Here is a 19,311-nt window from a genome sequence, read left to right on the forward strand (position 1 = left end):
AATCTGATGATGCTACACAGGACCACATGCAAGCTGAACGTTGAAGGCAGCATGCAAGAAACAGCCAGGCGATCACTTCCAATGAAGCAGATCAAAGCTGTGGGGTCCACATCCAGTTGTGGATGATGGTGGATGACTAAGCGGCTCATCAGAGGAAGAGCCTCCACAGCCCCTCCATCCTTAATTATGGGCTGACTCAGCACATCTGTGCAAAATACAAGGCATTTGCAGCCATCTTCAAGTAGTGAGAAATGGACTATCCATCACTGTCTCTGCCTGTGGTCCCTAGCATCAGCCTTCAAACCTACAATTCACTCCACATGATATCAGGAAACAGTTGACGGCATTGGATATGGCAAAGGCTATGGACCCTGACAACATACCAGCTGTACTACTGAAGGCTTGTGCTCCAGAACCAGCTGTGCCTGTAACAAAGCTGTTTCAGTATAGCTGCAACACTAGCATCTGCCCAGCAATGAGGAAAATTGCCCAGGTGTGTCCTGTTCACAAAAAGCCAAACGAATCCAATCTGCTAATTAGTGTCCCATCAGTCTACTCTACTGTTAATAAAGTGATGGAAGGGGGTGGTCGACACTGTTATCAAGTGTCACAAGTTACAGAGGCATAACCAACTCACCGATGCTCAATTTGGGTTTTGCCAGGGGCACTCAGCCCCTGACCTCATTACAACCTTGGTCCAAATGTGAACAAAAAGTGGAAATCGAGGTGAGTGATTGCCCTTGACATAGTCAGTCATTTATGGTACTGAATGAGGCCATTAAGCCCATCAAGTCCAGGCCAGCTGTCTGTAGAATAAACCATTCAGTCCCATTCCCCTACTCTAACCCTTGCAGGTTAATTCCCTTCAAGTGCCCATCCAATTTCTTTTTGAAATAATTGTTTCTGTTTCCACCACCCTTGGCAGTGAGTTCCAAGTGATCACTTACTCAGTTTAAAAAAAATATTGTCACCTTCCTCCTTTCATCTCTTTCCCAAAACCTTAAATCTGTGTCCTCTAGTTTTTGTAGCCTCAGATAATAACTCTTTCGAGTACAAACACGTTTCCATCTGTTCCTATTCAGATGACGTTACATTGTTTCATAGTTTGCTGTTGTGAGATTTGAACTCTTGATCTTGGGGTTACAAACCCAGTACCATAACCACTTGGCTATTTAGGCCAAGCAGCCTCAGATAGTAGGAACTGTTTTTCCTTGCCTAGCTGATTTAAACTGGTCATAATTTGTACACCTCTATCAAATCTCCTTTGTTCCAAACCCAGCTTCTTCAACCTAATCTTGGTGTCCTGAGTATTGACTTTATTTGGTTTAGCTGTGCATGGCCTAATTACTGGATTCCATTAACCCTTTAACCTGCTTTGGCTCGACAGAGATATAACCATCAGACAAAGACTCGGATGTGGAATTAGCAAATAATACCAAAGTTTATTGAATAAAGGATAAAACAACAATGCATTTACCTTTTTTGCTCCTTTAGTCAATTGATATGTTTACCAACAATACACTACAAACTTCACAATTTCAAATGGATGGTCAGTGCAGAAGAAGAGGAAAATGACCTCGACCCTCCTCAACGACATGAGCTCTACCTATGTCTCGGAAGCAAACTGCACTATTCGAGGTCCACACCAACAAAAATTCTGCCTCTGTCCTTGGACTCAGTCGCATACCACTGGACAGGTGCTACCTGACTGGAATTTTACCCCTGCCTCCAAGAAAGCACAACACAATACAGGGCCCTTTTACTTGGTGTATACAAACAAGATGGTTCCCAAAACCTCCTCTTATACATAATTCTGGCATCACTCCATCTTGAATCAAAGTTATTAGTAGCCAATTGGTCAGTAATGTTGTCAGCGTAAATTTCATTGAATATGGTCATTTGCGCACATTGCCTTAAACTTGAGACGATGGAATATTTAAACATGTATTCTTTATCTTAAGCTGGACAGACTCCTTATTCATTAGGGACACTTACTAGACCAGTCGAGGACAGTTTATTTTGTCAGAGGCCGTGGCAGAATAATACAGTTGCTTCCCAAGGTACACACTCAAAAATACACATAAGAATGTTAGGAAAACAGAAATAGAATTCAACCCTTATTAACTCCCTGATTAATTACTTCAATTACGAATTAATTAAGTACTTTTATCATCTGCTAGTTAGTGGATAGTCTACTAAAATATTGCATAGTTTGGCGTTCAAATCACAATGGCTTCTTTCGGATAAGGTGTTAGCACAAAATGGTGACTCATCCCTGGAAACATTCTGGTAAATCTCCTTTGTGCTCTCTTGAGGACCTTCACATCTTTCCTAAAGTATGGTGACCAGAACTGGATGCAATATTCTGGTTGTGGCCTAACCAGAGAACTTTATTAAGTTTCAGCATAAGTTACCTGCTTTTGTACTCAATATTTCTATTTATGAAGGCAAGAGCTCATATGCTTAACTATTCTCTTAGCATGTCCTGCCCCCTTGAAGGATCTTTGTGCGTGCAGCCTGAGGACCTTCTGTCCCTGCACATTTTTTTAGAACTGTCAGTCTATATTGCCTTTCCCTATCCCAGCTACCACTTGCCAACCCAGTCTGTCAGCCTATCTTTGTCCTCTTGCAATTGATTTATATCATCCTCACTGTTTGGCACACCTCCAGGTTTGGTGGTATCCACCAATTTTTGAAATTTGTGGTGCTAACATTGACCTTTAGGGGAACACCACTGTTTATCCTCCAGCCTGAACAGCAGCTATTTACCACAGCTCTTGCACACTGACTCTTCTCTTCCATGAGTCTCAATTTTGTTAGCCAGTTTTTTATATGGCACTTTATCAATGCTTTTTAAAATCCACAGACAACATTCATTACATTCCCTTCATCAACCTTCTGTTAATTAAAAAATAAATTTTGGTTAGTCAAGCATGATTTGCCTTTTACAAATCTGTGCAGGCCATCCTTAATGAATTCAGAACCTCTCCGTGCCTGTTTTTTTTGTTCCCTCCCTGCCCCAATTATTGCTTTGAAAACCATACCCATGTTACTGATGTTAAATTAACTGGCCTGTAGTTACATCCTTTCTTGAATGAGGGTTGATATTTGCCACTCTCTAACCTTCAGGCACTTACTCTATGTACTTAGGAAACACTCTGTGGTCCCCAAACTATTAGTGACATGGCCTGAACTGCACTCCTTCAGTCCCAACAGTCTTCAATGCTGAGTAATTGTTTGAGGGTCTTACATGCTCTGAAGACTCCTTTAGTTCCTGCCTCTTCCTACTCTAACGGATGGCCACTTATCTAATGTCCTGAACCCTTACTGCATGTGGGCTGGTCACCTCCCAGAATGTACGATCCAGAAAACTATCACCTTCCCTGATGTTCTGCATTGACTGCAGCTGCCCCTCAAGCTTGAAACAATCAAGTTTCAGCTGAAACAGCTGGAGACGCTTTCTCCACACATGGTCCCTGAAAGCACTTGAAGATCCCACACACAATATAGAAATTACATTCTCTTCATCAACCTTCCTCTTATATTCAAGAGGGCATTAGATGATTATTTGAATAGAAACAATGTGCAGGGGTATGGGGAAAGGCAGGGCAATGGCACTAGGTCATAATGCTCATTTGGAGAGCTGGTGCAGACACAGTGGGCTGAATGGCCTCCTGTGCTATTAAAATTCTGTGAAATTGCAAGCAGCTGCTCTCAAATACCCTTTCCTCAGGAGTTTAAAGCACCAAGGAGGGGCCATTAATTGGCTTTTTCACTTCATGGATGCTGGCTCGCCTACCGAGTATTTTCAGCATTTTCTGTTGTATCTATTTAGAGCAGGTCAGAGGCTGGAAATTCTGCGAGTAGCTCACCACCTGACCCCCCCAAAGTCTGCCCACCATCTACATGGCACAAGTGTGTGTTGGAATACTCCCCACTTGCCTGGATGAGTGCAGCTCCAACAGCACATAAGCTCAACACCATCCAAGACACAGCGCATTTGATTGGGACCCCATCCACCACCTTAAACATTCACTTCCTCCTCCACCATTAGTACAAAGAGGAGTTGTTCAAAATGTTCTCTTCAGTGAGCACTGACCACCTCCTTGTTCTTAATGAGCTCCCCTCCATGCTTGACTCCATGGGGCGGACCCAAGTGCTTGGGCCATAGATCATCTTCACCACACTGAAGAAACTGCACGTGTCATTGGCACCTGTGAGTTGGTGGATCTTCCATGATCTTTCTATTTTTCCTATTTACTTAATATTACAGGTTTTATGCCGGACCGCTGCATTTCTCTTTTGAGCCGTGGTGAAGGTTCCAGTCATGAAAGCTTTACACTTGCACTCTATTAGTTTTTCTATCGCTTGGTCATTTCGTTGAACAAGTCACGATGTTTCCTGAGTCACCAAGGACTTCTTCATAAGTCCTTATTAAGTGGACTATGGGTTCGACCAGAAACTATGGGCACATTGTAGCTCCTGGTAGCTGGAGGTTGGTAGTGAGGCAATGACTGAGAAGGGTCACCTTAGTGGGATCTTAAAGGCTTTGACATTTAATTTTGCTTCTTTTTATCCTCCATTGTTTGGGGCCAGGCTCTTGGAGATGGTAGGTTGGATAAGGTCCAGCAGTCATGTTATATTGCAAGTGATATGGACATGTCTGCGCTCTCTTGCTCAAACAATGACATGGATAACCAAGTGCCAGTGTTTGGAAAGTGAGTGTTGCCATGAGGTGTTGTGCTTGTCTCACTGGTAGAATAAGGTTTTGGTTATGACAGTGTTATATTTTAGACATTTCGTCAGCAGGAGGACTTTTGGAGGAGAATTGCAGTAAGCAATTAGGAAGGCAAATGGTATGTTGGCCCTTACTGCAAGAGGTTTTGAGTGCCAGAATAAATATATTGCTGCAATTGTGTAGCATTGTGGTAAGACCACAGCTTGTATTGTCTACAGTTTTGGTCATATTGCCAAAGAAAAATATAAATTTGCCATATAGGGAGCGCACCAAAGTTTCACCAGATTGATTCCTGTGATGACGATGTTGGAGAGAGGATTGTCCTATGAGGAGAGATTGAGGAGACTGGGCTTGTATTCTCTAGAGTTTAGAAGAATGAGACATGATCTCATTGAAGATATAACATTCATGCATGGCTGGACAGATGAAGGATCTTTCCCCTAGCTGGTCCCAGGGGGAATAGTCTCAGAATAAAAGTTAGGCCATTTAGGACTGAGAGGAATTTCTTCAGGGTGGTGAATCTTTGGAATTCTCTACCCGAGAGGACTGTGGAAACTCTGTCATTCTGTATGTTCAATACAGAGATCAATGGATTTCTAGATATTAAAGACATCAAGGGGTCAGGGAATGGTTTGGGAAAATTGCGTTGAGGTAGATGATCAGCTATGATCTAGTTGAATAGCCTAATTCTGCTCCTATGTTCCTAGTTTTATTTCCTTACTCCTTCCTTATCACACCTTTCCAGAGCTTCATGTCCTTCCAGACTCTGGTGTGGAAATCTGGGGAGGATCAGTTTGTTGCCTGTTGGGCAGGGGTCAGGCTCCCTCACCCCAACCCCCCGAGGGCTACTTTTTGGTTTTTGGGAGCAACTCTTGTTTTCAGGAGCTGCTTTTTCATTCTCACTAATTCCTTTTATTAGGTGCTGCAGCCATGTAGCAACATTACCACTGTATTTGTGTTGAATTGTTTTTTTGGCTTTCCTTTGTTAGATAAGGTAGCACCAATAGTGTGTGTATTACATCTATGTATGTTTTATTCACCTGTCATCTCTGCATATTAAACCTTAACATGGTATCTAAAAATATGTTAATCTACTCCCATTCTCAGATTCCAACTACTTGGCACAAGGTAACTTATTGGGAATGAATCTCACATTTGCAGCCCCTTTTAAAAAATTAATTGCAAGCAATTAGCACTCTCCAGCATTCTTCAATTTTGTTCCACTAATTTCAAGTTTATTTCCCCTCGATGCCCCGGTTTGAAGTGAGTGCTTACAAACATGTCAGAATACTGACCTCTAAAGGTCCAACTGTGCAACAATGGGAATACACAAACACTTATTCTGCAGCACCAAGCTGACTGTCAGGTACGAATGGTTTAATTCACACATCCTTCACATTTCATAAACTAATGCACTTTCTCACATGATCATCGTACTTTAATGAGACATAGATTGGAACCCCTGAGCATAGAGTCACCCTAGTTACATTAAAGACACAAACCCTTTTACAGCGGTGATTAACTCTCGAATGTACTCCCCAGTGCCTTACTTTTTACATTGGACATTGGAAGTCTCTGTACACAAAGATAGGTATGCTGCCTGTTTGAAATATCTTGAATATCTTTCCCCAGCCTGACTGACCAGATGAAGCTCTAATCAGTTACTTCATTGAGGTTTAAGAAAAAACAACGATCAATTCAATCATGAATTTTACCTTCAAATCAAAGGCATAGCTATGGGTAAGAAATTTTCCCCAACTTGTGCAAACATACACACTTTTCTGACTCTGCCATGTGTTGTTAAAAAGTGTCACAGGCTCCCTATCTATTACTACAAAAACTTGGCTGACAAAAGGGGTATCTGGACTGGCACAGAAGCAAAATTAGAAAACTTCCTCGACCCTCAGTCATTACCCCTCCATTAAACTTAAAGTTGCAAAGGAAGGTGTTAATTTCCTAGATATAGTATTGGCACTTTTTAGAAAGAATAAGTGACTTACTTCTTCTACATGCAAAGCGATCACCCTAAAATACACCTCCCGTGAACTGGTAGGGTCACAGCTAATGCGTTTTCAGCACATATGCACAAAGCTAGAAGATTTCAACCAGGCAGTTACTATCCTTTTTACTGCATTAAGACAAGGAGAATACAAAAAATCCTCACATATCAAGTCCAATTTTTTGAAAGCTAGTAAACCCAGCATTGCAAAATAGCTTAGCACCAAGACCACCGTTAATTATAAAATATTGCACAATGATCCAACAAATAAATGAAATGGTTGAGAATCATTTTGAAAAGTTGCAAAGGGGACGTCAGTTAACTGAGCCAATAGAACATAACATCAGCCTTTAAAAGAGGTGCTTCCCTGCATTCTCACACGTTGTCTCGCACGCTATTGCTAATTTATTTCAGTTATTGCTGATTTATAGGCAATTGCTGCATCCAGATTATTCTCCGTAGACCTCATAAACAGCAATGAGTTACGTCACTAATTTTAGTTATGCTGCCTTCAGGATAATGGCCAGGACAAGGGGAGAACTTTCCTGCTGTATAAATAGTGCTGTCGATATTTACATCATCTTGAGGGGGTATCTCATCTGAAAGATGGCACCTCTGGCAATATGACACTCCCTTAGTAATGCTCTGAAATGTTAGCCGAGGTTGTGTAAGTCCTAGAGCAGGTCTTAAAACTGTGACCTTCTGACTGAGATGCGAGTGTACTTACTTGTAAGTTGCACAGAATGTATAGTGCAGAAATAGGCTATTTGGCCCTGCTGATCTATGCTGGTGTTAATGTTGCACATAGGCCAAACCTTGCATTTTTCTGATTCAGCTGTTTATGGCCATTGTTTAGAGTGGAATGTCAATCATTTTTTTGACACTTGGTCTTCAGCTGTCTACTTTTTTTTAGGTGGGGGAGCTTGACCTGTTTGGTTGATATTTTGCTCAACTGGCACATCTTTGCTGTAAAAGTCTGATATCTCAATGATAAGCACAGTTATTTTTGAAAAGCTGTTCACACCCAGTTTAGTATTTGCTGTAACTGAATTGAATGAAAGCTGTTGCTTTTTATTAACCTCTTCCCCAGTTAGATTATTGATATCATTTTTGAACCTTTTTTTCTGTGTGGAAAATTCCTTGCAGATGTTGCTGGGCTTTAGTAGGAGCTTTGTCTTCCAACTTGCAAAAGCCACAGAGGAAAACTGTACAATCATTGCAGAAAATGTATTTATAGCAACCCTTATGACTACTAGGATCCAAGAACCTCATGGTTTAGTTGATATTTTAAATTCTTGATCTGCATCAAGTACTTGTTTTTTCATTCAGAATTTTTCGCTGATTAATATGTTTGGGTTTCAGAGCTATTGAAAAACCAATATTGATTTCTAGAATGTTTGCACATCAGATGTTAAGATTGGACCTAGAACTTCAATGAGGGTTATCCAACTCCAGAATATTAGTGGAATCATATGAATTTTTTGATTTTACTATACTGATTTTAAATTTCAAACTCTTTCATGTGTTGAGCTACTAGAAGCATGCCCCCACTTCCACCTCCCCATGGAACTGATTAAATGACGTTTCTACACAGAATTACATTTTTCACATAGCATTTTTGTATTTGAATCTCCTTGGCATGTTATTGGTCATGTTTTCTTTACAAGCTTGTTTCCTATAACTTTTGGCGATATGCAAACTGTGATGAGGCACAGTGGAGCAATACTGTTTTGCACTGTAGTTGATTTTTTTTTAGTGGGATTGGAATTGAAGCTGTCAAAGGAGGATGATTCAAGTTTAGTCACAGAAATTAGAAATACTGAGTTATAACTTGTGATCTCATGATCTTCTGGCTAGATCTGTTGCAGTTATAATTCCCTGCTTTTACTTCTGTAGATCCTTGGAAAGTTAACATAAAAACAAGTCTAACTCAAATAATTTAAACAAAATAACCCTCATTTGAAACATTGGCTCCCTTTTTGGCTAATTTTGAAGTGCCAAAAAGAATTTTGTTTGCACCAGGAAGCTTTACAAAGCATTCCTTCCTTATAAAACATGTACTAAAATTTGTCATCAGAGATGCCCTCTTTTCAAATTCTTTTTCCAGGCAGACACTAAAATTAGATTTGAGGATTTAAAATCTCTTTATATGCTCTTGATGTATATATGCCATAAATGAATGAGAAAGTTAAATTATTCCCAGTGGTTGAATTCATCTTTTTAAATAGAACTTGCCCTCTGCAAAATGTACTTGCCGTTTGCATATCTTTGATTTGGAGTGCTTTTAACTGTTTGTATAATTTGGGACTAATTTGATTCCGTTTGGTTGGCTCTGAAAATAATTTTAAGCTCAGGCTTTTAACCTCCAAACTCAACGTGGTAAGTATAGGTTTCATCACAACCTCTCCCTTGGAAGAAAGAGAGCTTCACTAAACAGCGAAAGTGTCTTCATAATGGCGTTCCACATTTTTTACAAGAACATAACATCATAAACTTCTAATAAATAGCTTATTGCGTACTACAAAAGTATAATTTTCACTTTGTTCCACAATTACACACATCGTATTACAAAGTTGCAAAGGTTTAACCAAAACAAAATTCAATACATGTTACAAGTAGGATTAACAGAATTTAAACGTTATAGAATTATCATAACTCAACACTTGCATTTCTTTTTCCTCTTATTCCCAGTCTTTAACTTTGTAAAGAGTATTTCATTTAAGTCCATAACCCAATCGTCATCCTGTTAGTTAGCTGCAGGTGTAATTCCATCTTCAAACCCACGTTTCTGAAGTTAAACATGTTAAATTCTCACTTCAAGACACAAAAGTCAAAATACCTTCTTTGTACATTAACAAGTCATTTCATTTCTTTGATCAAAACCTCTTTTAGCCATTTCAAGGATTTCACACAAAAGGGTTTCGTAATCCTACTTCGATCATTTCAAGATCTTGTAGTTTTTCCTGATCCCGTTCCAAACAGATCTTTGAACAATGTCAATCATTTCCTCACTCTGGATTTTTATTGTTCCTTTTAATATTTCAACTGTCACACAGTTCAGGGAACATGTCATTCAATCCTCTGCAGGTTTGAAATGGTCATTTGCAAACTGTCCACTTGCCTCGATACCTGCCACTGTACGCAGTGTGTCAACACTGGCAAGCACTTGTAATTCGGTATCCATGGTCACTGACCCTTCCAGACTATTTTGTGTTTTCAGTTCTTTCCGCTGACTATTCTTAGTTTGCAAGGCTGCAGGCCCTTCTTTTGTTCCATTACCAAGGCCAATACATCAATACTGTTAGTCGGATCAGTTCAAGGAACAAAGAACAAAGAAAAGTACAGCACAGGAACAGGCCCTTCAGCCCTCCAAGCCTGCGCCGATCATATTGCACTTCCGGGGTCCGTATCCCTCTATTCCTATCCTATTCATGTATTTGTCAAGCTGCCTCTTAAACACCACTATCATACCTGCTTCCACCATCTCCTCTGGCAGCGAATTCCAGACACTCACTACCCTCTGTATAAAAAAAAACTTGCCCTGCACATCTCCTCTATAGTTTTCTCCTCTCACCTTAAACCTATGTTCCCTAGTAATTGACTCTTCCACCCTGGGAAAAAAGCTTCTGACTATCTACTCTGTCCATGCCACTCATAATTTTGTAAACTTCTATCAAGTCGCCCCTCAATCTCCATCGCTGTGGTGAGAATAATCTGAGTTTCTCCAACCTCTCCTCATAGCTAATAACCTCCAGACCAGGCAGCGCCCTGGTAAACCTCCTCTGCACCCTCTCCAATGCCTCCATATCCTTCTGGTAATGTGGCGACCAGAATTGCATGCAATATTCCAAGTGTGGCCTAACCAAGGTTCTATACAGCTGCAGCATGACTTGCCAGCTTTTATACTCAACTTCTTCGGTCAACTGGGTCACAATTGGGCGAGGAGTTTTTATTTGCAGCAACAACTTTGGAACTGTGACACTCCATCCCAACTTGTAGAAAAACTATACTGCTCACCATATCATTGCCCAATATAAAGTCTATGTTTGTAGTAGATAATTTTGGAACAATACCAGCTACACAAGGCCCCTTCATCAGAGCACAACTTAAGTTTACTCTATATACAATGGGTAAGGCCCATACTTCCTCTTGATATCCTGTATTAAAACATTCCAGTTCAGTGAACTTTCTGAAGAAAGGTTCAAATCCTTTGCTAACAATAAGCTCTGATCTGAACCAGGATAACAATTTTTCTGGACTGTTCCTTGGGCAAAAATGGAGTGACTTCCCCTTCCAGTATAAACTTCTTGTAATCTTTTCCAGCTCTACCTACTTGTGCTTCTAATGTTTTTACAATCTAAGTTTCACTTTCTGGCGCAACTTTCTCTGTGGAAGTCTCAGTCACTTGCACCGGTGCCATTGTTTTAACACCTATTTCCTTTTTGGTATGGCCTTTTCTAAAGACTCCTTAAGTGTTCTTAATACTGCCACCAATGTACCATTCAGATGCCTACTCATGGCAATAGCAGCATATTTTACATCACTTTTACCTCCTACACTACCATTTTTCTTGACTGGAGCATCTTATGCCGCCTCCATAAAGCTAGACTTTTTTTTTGTCCCTCTAGCTTCCCTGATGGTTTACAGATGGAGATCTACTACCCCCTAATTACTTGTCTGATATATCATACCCATCTGCGAGAACTGCTGTTTCTCATACCTTAGAAAACTTAGTCTTCCGAGTGCAACCTAATATTGGGATGCTATTTTTGAAACTTTTCCATTATCATTAGTTCTCTCATATATTCAAAATTTTCTAACTTCAGGGATCGAAACCACCATGTCCTTTTCCCTAGCAAATTCTACAACTGTTTCATTCAGTCTTTTAATGCTTAAGGGACAGGCTCGTAAGTATTAAGTACTGCAGCTTTAACTCTCTCATAATCTGAAGATTGTTCTTTTGAAAGATTAGAATACACATCAATAGCCTTCCCAACTAAAACACTTTGAAAATGAGTCCATATCAAAGCTCAGAATGGGACTTGATTCCTTATCCGAATTACTGGACCCTCTTTTGTTCTGTTTAAGCTTTTCTCTAGCCAGTTCATGCTATCTGATTTCTTCCTCTCTTTGAAACTCTAGCTCAAGCTTTTGCACTTCCATTTCTTTTGCTCCTTTTTTTTTTCTAAATCGAGCTTTTTAAATTTATTTTTCAATTGCAAACTGCTTAATTTGCAACTGAATTCTTGCTAACTCAACAACATTGTTATCTGGATTAATTTTTTCTTCTTCCAATTCCAGATGCTGTGCTGTTACCTCATTTATTTCTGCTGTCTTAGCCCCTGCTTTTAACTCTTAACTTTGAACAGCATTAGCAGAAAAGTTACCTAGTCTTAGTTAATTGCTGCAAGTCACTCAAGGATAAGTTTTCCCTTTGCAGAAAAGACTTAGCAATTGGCAAAGACATTCTGCTTTTCAATCAGTATAGTAAAATTCACTCTGGAAATCTTATAAATCTTACTCTCCGCAAGTATCAGCACTCAAATATATCTGTGGGTTAAAGATCCTGGTCGAGCGCCCCCCCGCCTCAATTTTTTATGACCTTGGCTAGACCCCGGGTTGTGGAGGTGATCTGGTTTAGAACCAGTAACGGTTTGTTTAAAGTAGACATTTTGAGGTTCAAGATACTTACTAAGTGAATAAAGACACAACATTCCACGGATTTGGACCAAACAAAAATAAACTTTGCAGGTTTAGAACAATAAAACAATTTGCAATATCTATCTATACTATGAGGTACATGTGAATTAACAAGCAAATTCTGGTCAAACAAACCACAGAATAAATGACATGCAACCAAACTCAGTTCCATGGATTTCTCAGCCCACCCAGATGTTTGTCACATTGTGAGCCATTCAATCTCTCGGAAACTTCGTCTTTATCATGAGGGTTTCCAATCTACACATCTGAAGAACTTGCCTTGGAATTCTCGCCAAAAGTTGGTGCCCTCGAGCAGCTCCAACAATGACCCACCTCACCTGAGATTTCTTGCCCTCTGGATTTCCAAGTACACTCAACCGGCCCCTTACAAGCACAGTTACAGATCTTCAGCTGTGCCGAGCCGAACAAGACTACAGAGGGCTACTTCTCTTGTGCCCACTTAGTCTGTTCTCTGCAGGTCTGACTTTAATTTGGAGCCTATTTCTCAGTGCCTTTCTTTTAAATTAACTTTATTGGGACCTGTTTTGTCCCTCATCTGAGGCTTCTATTTGGGACCTCTCTCTGTCCCCCTACCTGGTTTGGGACTTCTGTGTCCCTGGGACACTCACTGAACAATGGTGCTTTGTACCAAGTCATCTGACCTGCGCTTTCGCACCATTCTTCTTTCTCTCTTCTGTGCAGGCATGTGGGGCCAACCCTCGGCCTGAAGAATGAAAAATACCCAACCTGCACAAGTGCAGCCAGTTCCCAGCCGATGCATGTGCAAAAGGCCCGAAGTTTGTCAGGAATAGAAGTTCCTGACCTCCAAACTCAAGGTAAGTATAGGCTTCATCACAAACTCAACTTTCCTATTACAATGAAGAAAAGCTTAGTTATGTTGCCAAGCATTTTTAAACACCAGGGTCATTGTTTGAATATAATTGAGATGAATAGAACTGCATTAGAGACAGAGAGCTGATAGTGATTCAAGTATGACTTCTGTAATGTAGTTCTGTCCATTCCATGTATAAGCAGATGTAAAGCTGAGCTATCTCCCTGGGCTTGTCAACTAATGTCCAAGTGCTGCAAGATCTGGACAATATCTAGGCTTAGGCTGACAGGTCGCAAGTAATATTTGTGCCACAAATGCCAGGCTGCAACCATCTCCAACAAGGGAAAATCAAACAATCGCCCCTTGACATTCAATCACATTACAGTCACTGAGTCCCCCACTATCAACATCCCTGAGGGTTATGATTGACCGGAAACTGAACTGGACTAGCCATATAAATGCTGTGGCAACAAGAGCAGGTCGGAGGCTAGGAATCCTGTGACAAATAACTCACCTGACTCCCCAAACCCTGTTCAGCATCTACAAGGCACAAGTCAGAATTGTGATAGAGTACTCTCCTCTTGACTGGACGAGTGCAGCTCCAATAACACTCAAGAAGCTTTACACCATCCAAGACAAAGCAGCCCACTTGATTGGCACTCTAACCACAAACATTCACTCCCTCCATTACAGATGGACAGTGGTACAAGATGTACCTCAGGAACTCACCAAGCCTCCTGAGACAGCAACCTTCCAAAACCATGACCGCTACCATCTAGAACACGGGTCGCCAACATATTGATCGCGAGCAACTGTTAGTTTGCATTAAGATTTGGAAAATTAACCAATAGTAGTACAGGATTCAAGTCATATAATTATTTTTCCGCTACATGCTAACTAATTTGCCAACTTTTGTAAACAACTCTGGTGCCTGAGTCAGTGTTATACCGTAAGTGCAGGTCTGATGCCGTAAGTAATAACATGGGTGGCAATTGTGATTTGTCATAACTGAGGACTGGCATAAGTCGAAGACCATCTGTACTAGCACAACCTCTGCTAGCTAGCGTGCGGCAGGAAAAATAATCTACCCTTGTCATCATCGATGCAAAGGCAGGCCCATCCAAAACTAAGGCAAAAGACCCACTATTTCCATCAAGAGTGGGAGAACAATTTTTTGTTTTCAAGCATTAAAGTCAAGTGTGTCTGTTTAGTCTGCGGTGTCAGAGTTGCAATGGGGGAATAAAAAGCGATGTTCAGTGGCATTTTGCAACCGTGCGTGAGCATTTTGAGAGGGATTTTCCTACAGGAAGCAGTCAGTGGTCGCAAAAAGTAAGTGAACTAAAAGCTGCAGCGCAGAGACAGCAATCTCTCTTACGAAACCAACCAAGAAAGCTAATGTGACAGTAAAGGCATCTTTCAAAGTTGCTCATTATTTGACCAAGAACAAGGCAAAATTTACAGGCGGTAGAATTGTGAAGGGCATGATGACTCTGTTTGCTGAGTCCTTATTCAAAGGTTTCAAAAACAGCCCTGAAATTATGTCTACCATTTCAGACATGCAGTTAGGAGCAAACACCATGGCAAGAAGGGTATCTGTATTATCGGCCGATGTGATGGAGCAGCTAAAGAAGGATTTAAGTACATGCAAGTGGCTTTCTATTCAATATGAAGAATTGGTTGACACAAGCAATACTGACCAGTTGGCAGTGTTCGTTCAAATGGTGTTTGAAGACTCCACTAAAGAGGAATTCTTGACATGGTTGCCTCTGAAATCCATAACCCAGGGGAGTTGATATCAACAACGAGGTCAAGAACTATTTTGCAAAAAAGAATATGCCATTGGAGAAGCTAGTGGTAATAACAACTGATGGCGGGCCAACAATGACTGGGCGTCATGCCGGTTTTGTTGCAAGTTGTAAAGCAGACCCTGATCTCCCTCGTTTCTTGAACTACCATGTCCATCAACAGGCAATTTGTGCCAAAGTAATGGGGTTTGATAATGTTATGTCTCCTATTGTTAATTATTAAGTTGATTTGTGCAAAGGCCAAACAGCACTGAAGTTTCAAGTCGTTTCTTGACTAACTGTCAGCCGAGTTTGGCAATGTTTTGCTGCACACTGAAATCCAGTGGCTTAACAGGGGAAAAATACTGCGTTGATTTCTTTCAATTTTGCCAGAAATCAAAGCTCTTATTGAGCCAAGAAACTAAGATACCATCCAATTATCAAAAACATTGCGTGGCTGCTTGATTTGGCATTTCTAACATGTGACAGAGAAATTGAACACCCTGAACTGTGAATTGCAAGGGGAAGAGAAGTCAGTTGCCAACATTAGTGCAGTGAAAGCTTTCAAATTGAAACATAACCTTTTTGGTACAGCAAGTACAGAGGAGGAAAATGCAACATTTGCCTTCTGTGCTGCAAATGCTGGCAGAAAATGAAACAGCTGCCTGGCTCCTGGACATTGACTGAGTACAGTGATCTCCTGACTAGGCTTGACCAAGAGTTCAAGGACAGATTTAGTGACTTTGAGCAACTGGAGCCCTTCATCAGGTTTACTTCAAACCCCTTCATGGAGGTAGATTTTTTTTTTCAAGAAGGTCTGTATTTTTAATTAGAATTTGGTCGGTTTTGCAGACACTGTCTCAAAATGGATTTGCAATTCCATCTTTCAGGATGATGGATCAAAGAGTTCTCATATTCAAAAGCTCAGACCTGTGGATGCACAGTAGCAGCAGTGCATACCATCTACAAGATGTACTGCAGGAACTCACCAAGCCTCCTGAGACAGCAACCTTCCAAAACCATGACTGCTACCATCTAGAACAGGGGTCGCCAACATGTTGATCGCAAGCAACTGTTAGTTTGCTGTCTGCTAATGAGTAGCTCGCATTAAGATTTGGAAAATTAACCAATAGTAGTACAGGATTCAAGTCATATAATTATTTTTCCGCTACATGCTAACTAAGTTGCCAACTTTTGTAAACAACATTGGTGCCTGAGTCAGTGTTATACCGTAAGTGCAGGTCCGATGCCGTAAGTAATATCATGGGTGGCAATTGTGACTTGTCGTAACTGAGGATTGGCATAAGTTGAAGACCATCTGTACTAGCACAACCTCTGCTAGCGTGCTCAGTCTCTTTCAGCTTGCTGGTTTTGACATATACATCTGTTTTCTTTGCCTCTGCTTAGTACTGGGCCTTTAGGGCACCCCTCAACGCTTGTGCACAGATTCAAGAGTACTGAATGTAGTTCAGGCTGGCCTGCTTCCAGAACGCCTTCACTTCATCTTCACTTCGCTCCTTTCACCACCTCGACCAAGATGGCGTAGATGTTGGTGACATTTCTGAACAAGTTGATGTGCTGTTAACCTTGATTGTGTCATTATGGAAATGGAGATTGTCAGCCTTCAAAATTACATTCAGTTGAATGCCACTAATTTCTGGAGTCTCGTGGATACTGAGAAGTACAGTAACATCCTCTCAGTAGCAATGAAAGTGGCTTCCCTGTTTGGTTCCACCTATCTTTGCGAATCCGCCTTTTTCGACATGAACGTCATCAAATCCAAATTTCTAATGTGCCTGACTGAGCATCTGAACGACACCGTCAGAGTTGCTCTCTCGGGATGCGCACCAGATTACACAGTACTGGTAAACACCATGCAGTGTCAAGTTTCACATTGAAATGAAGGTTAAGAATCAATTTTCTTCATTTTAAATGTATATTTTTGTAACTCAGCTGTAGTAGCTTAATATGTACCCTTATCTATCCCTATATTTTTAATATATGTTTTAGTAGTTCGCGATATTTTTTATTAATCAGGTGTAGCTCTCATTAAAAGAAAAGGTTGATGACCCCCTGAGCGAGAGAATCTCCAGGTTAGGATGATTTGTGTCCCAGACTGCTGAGGGAGGCAAGGGAGGAGATCACAGGGGCTCTGACCCAAATTTTTAATTCCTCTCGAGCCACGGGAGAGGTGCCGGAGGACTGGAGAACAGCTAATGTGGTTCCGCTACTTAAGAAGGGTTGTAGAGATAAGCCGGGAAACTACAGGCCAGTGAGTCTCACGTCAGTTTTGGGGAAACTATTGGAGAAAATTGTGAAGGAGAGAATTTATCCCCACTTGGAGAGGCAAGGTTTGATCAGGATAGTCAGCATGGCTTTGTCAGAGGGAGGTCATGCTGAACAAATTTGATTGAATTTTTTGAGGAGGTGACCAGGTGTGTAGATGAAGGTAGTACAGTTGATATAGTTTCTATGGATTTCAGCAAAGCCTTTGTCAAGGTCCCACATGGGAGACTTAGAAAGAAGGTAAATGCACATGGGATACAGGGTAATTTGATAAGATGGATTCAAAATTGGCTCAGTTGTAGGAGGCAGAGGGTGATGACAGAAGGATGCTTTAGTGACTGGAAGCCAGTGTCCAGTGGCGTACCACAAGGATCTGAGCTGGGTCCCTATTATTTGTAATTTATATAAACAACATAGATGACTATGTGGGGGGTAGGATTAGTAAGTTTGTGGATGACACAAAGATTGGCCGGGTGGTTAACAGTGAAGTTGAGTGTCTTGGGCTACAGGAAGATATAGACGGGATGGTCAAATGGGCGGATAAGTGGCAGATGGAATTTAACCTTGAAAAGTGAAGTGATACACTTTGGAAGGAGTAATTTGACAAGGAAGTATTCAATGAATGGCATGGCACTAGGAAGTTCTAAGGAACAAAGGGACCTTGGCATGTGTGTCCATAGATCTTTGAAGGCAGCGGGGCATGTTAGTGGGGTGGTGAAAAAGGTATATGGGGCACTTGCCTTTATCAATCGAGGCATAGATTACAAACATAGGGAGATCATGTTGGAGTTGTAAAGAACCTTGGTGAGGCCACAGCTGGAGTACTGTGTGCAGTTCTGGTCGCCACATTATAGGAAGGATGTGATTGCACTGGAGGGGGTGCAGAGGAGATTCACCAGGATGTTGCCTGGGATGAAACATTTAAATTATGAAGCGAGGTTGGATAGACTTGGGTTGTTTTTGTTGGAGCAGAGAACACTGAGGGGTGACCTGATCGAAGTGTACAAGATTGAGGGGCATGGACAGGGTGGATAGGGAGCAGCTGTTCCCCTTAGTTGAAGGATCAGTCTCGAAAGGGCACAAGTTCAAGGTGAGGGGCAGGAGGTTTAGGGGGGATGTGAGGAAAAACCTTTTCACCCGGGGAGTGGTGACGGTCTGGAATGCGCTGCTTGGGAGGGTGGTGGAGGTGGGTTACCTCACATCCTTTAAAAAGTAACTGGATGAGCATTTGGCACGTCATAACATTCAAGGCTATGGGCCAAGTGCTGGTAAATGGGATTAGGTAGGTAGGTCAGGTGTTTCTCACATGTCGGTGCAGACTCGATGGGCCGAAGGGCCTCATCTGCACTCTATGATTCTGTGACAAGGGCAGCCAACACATGGGAACACTACCACCTGCAAGTTCTCTTCCAAGCCACTTACCATCCTGACTTGGAAATATATCACCATTTCTTCACTGTCTCTGGGTCAAAATCATGGCACCCCCCCTCCCTAACAGTACTGTGGGTGTACCTACACAACATGCTCTACAGCAGTGTAAGGCGGCAGTTCACCACTGCCTTCTCCAGACATTTAGTGATGGGCAATAAATGCTGGCCTAGCCAGCGACGCCCACATCCCATCAACGAATTTTTTCAAAAGTTCATAACTCAGTATACCCACTTTAGCCCCACATCCTTAATATGTTTGGTCAATGCAAATCTATTAATGTCAGTTTTAAAATTAACAGTTGACCTTTTATATGAAAGTTAAAACCACTGCCTTTGCTGCATACTTGTCCAATCTCAGCATTTATACAAGCCAAATACAGGGAGCCTATATACATACAGTCTTAAATTCTTTTCTACTTTAATTCTACCCATAAAGTCTCCACTGCCTGCTTGCCTCTCCTTATTTCCTCCATTATCATAGAAATGATTTTATCCTTGATCACAAAGGCAGCTACACCCTCCCTATTATTTTTATTTTTCCT

At 41.3% G+C, this 19,311-nt stretch overlaps 1 protein-coding gene across 2 annotated transcripts in view; it reads left to right on the forward strand.

Moving 5' to 3' along the window:
* Positions 1 to 19,311, forward strand: part of LOC121293328 (zinc finger protein 292-like) — a 403,832-nt gene that overhangs the window by 39,727 nt on the left and 344,794 nt on the right. Inside the window, exon 2 of one of the 2 annotated variants that reach the window (XR_005946495.1) lies at positions 13,140 to 13,273. The exons of the other annotated variant lie outside the window; for it this stretch is intronic. The gene's annotated coding sequence lies outside the window, so the exon portion shown is untranslated. The remainder of the gene's footprint in view (positions 1 to 13,139; positions 13,274 to 19,311) is intronic. 2 annotated transcript variants of the gene reach the window in all.

The sequence above is a fragment of the Carcharodon carcharias genome, chromosome 2 (genome assembly GCF_017639515.1).
Source record: "Carcharodon carcharias isolate sCarCar2 chromosome 2, sCarCar2.pri, whole genome shotgun sequence".
Taxonomy (NCBI): Eukaryota; Metazoa; Chordata; class Chondrichthyes; order Lamniformes; family Lamnidae; genus Carcharodon; species Carcharodon carcharias.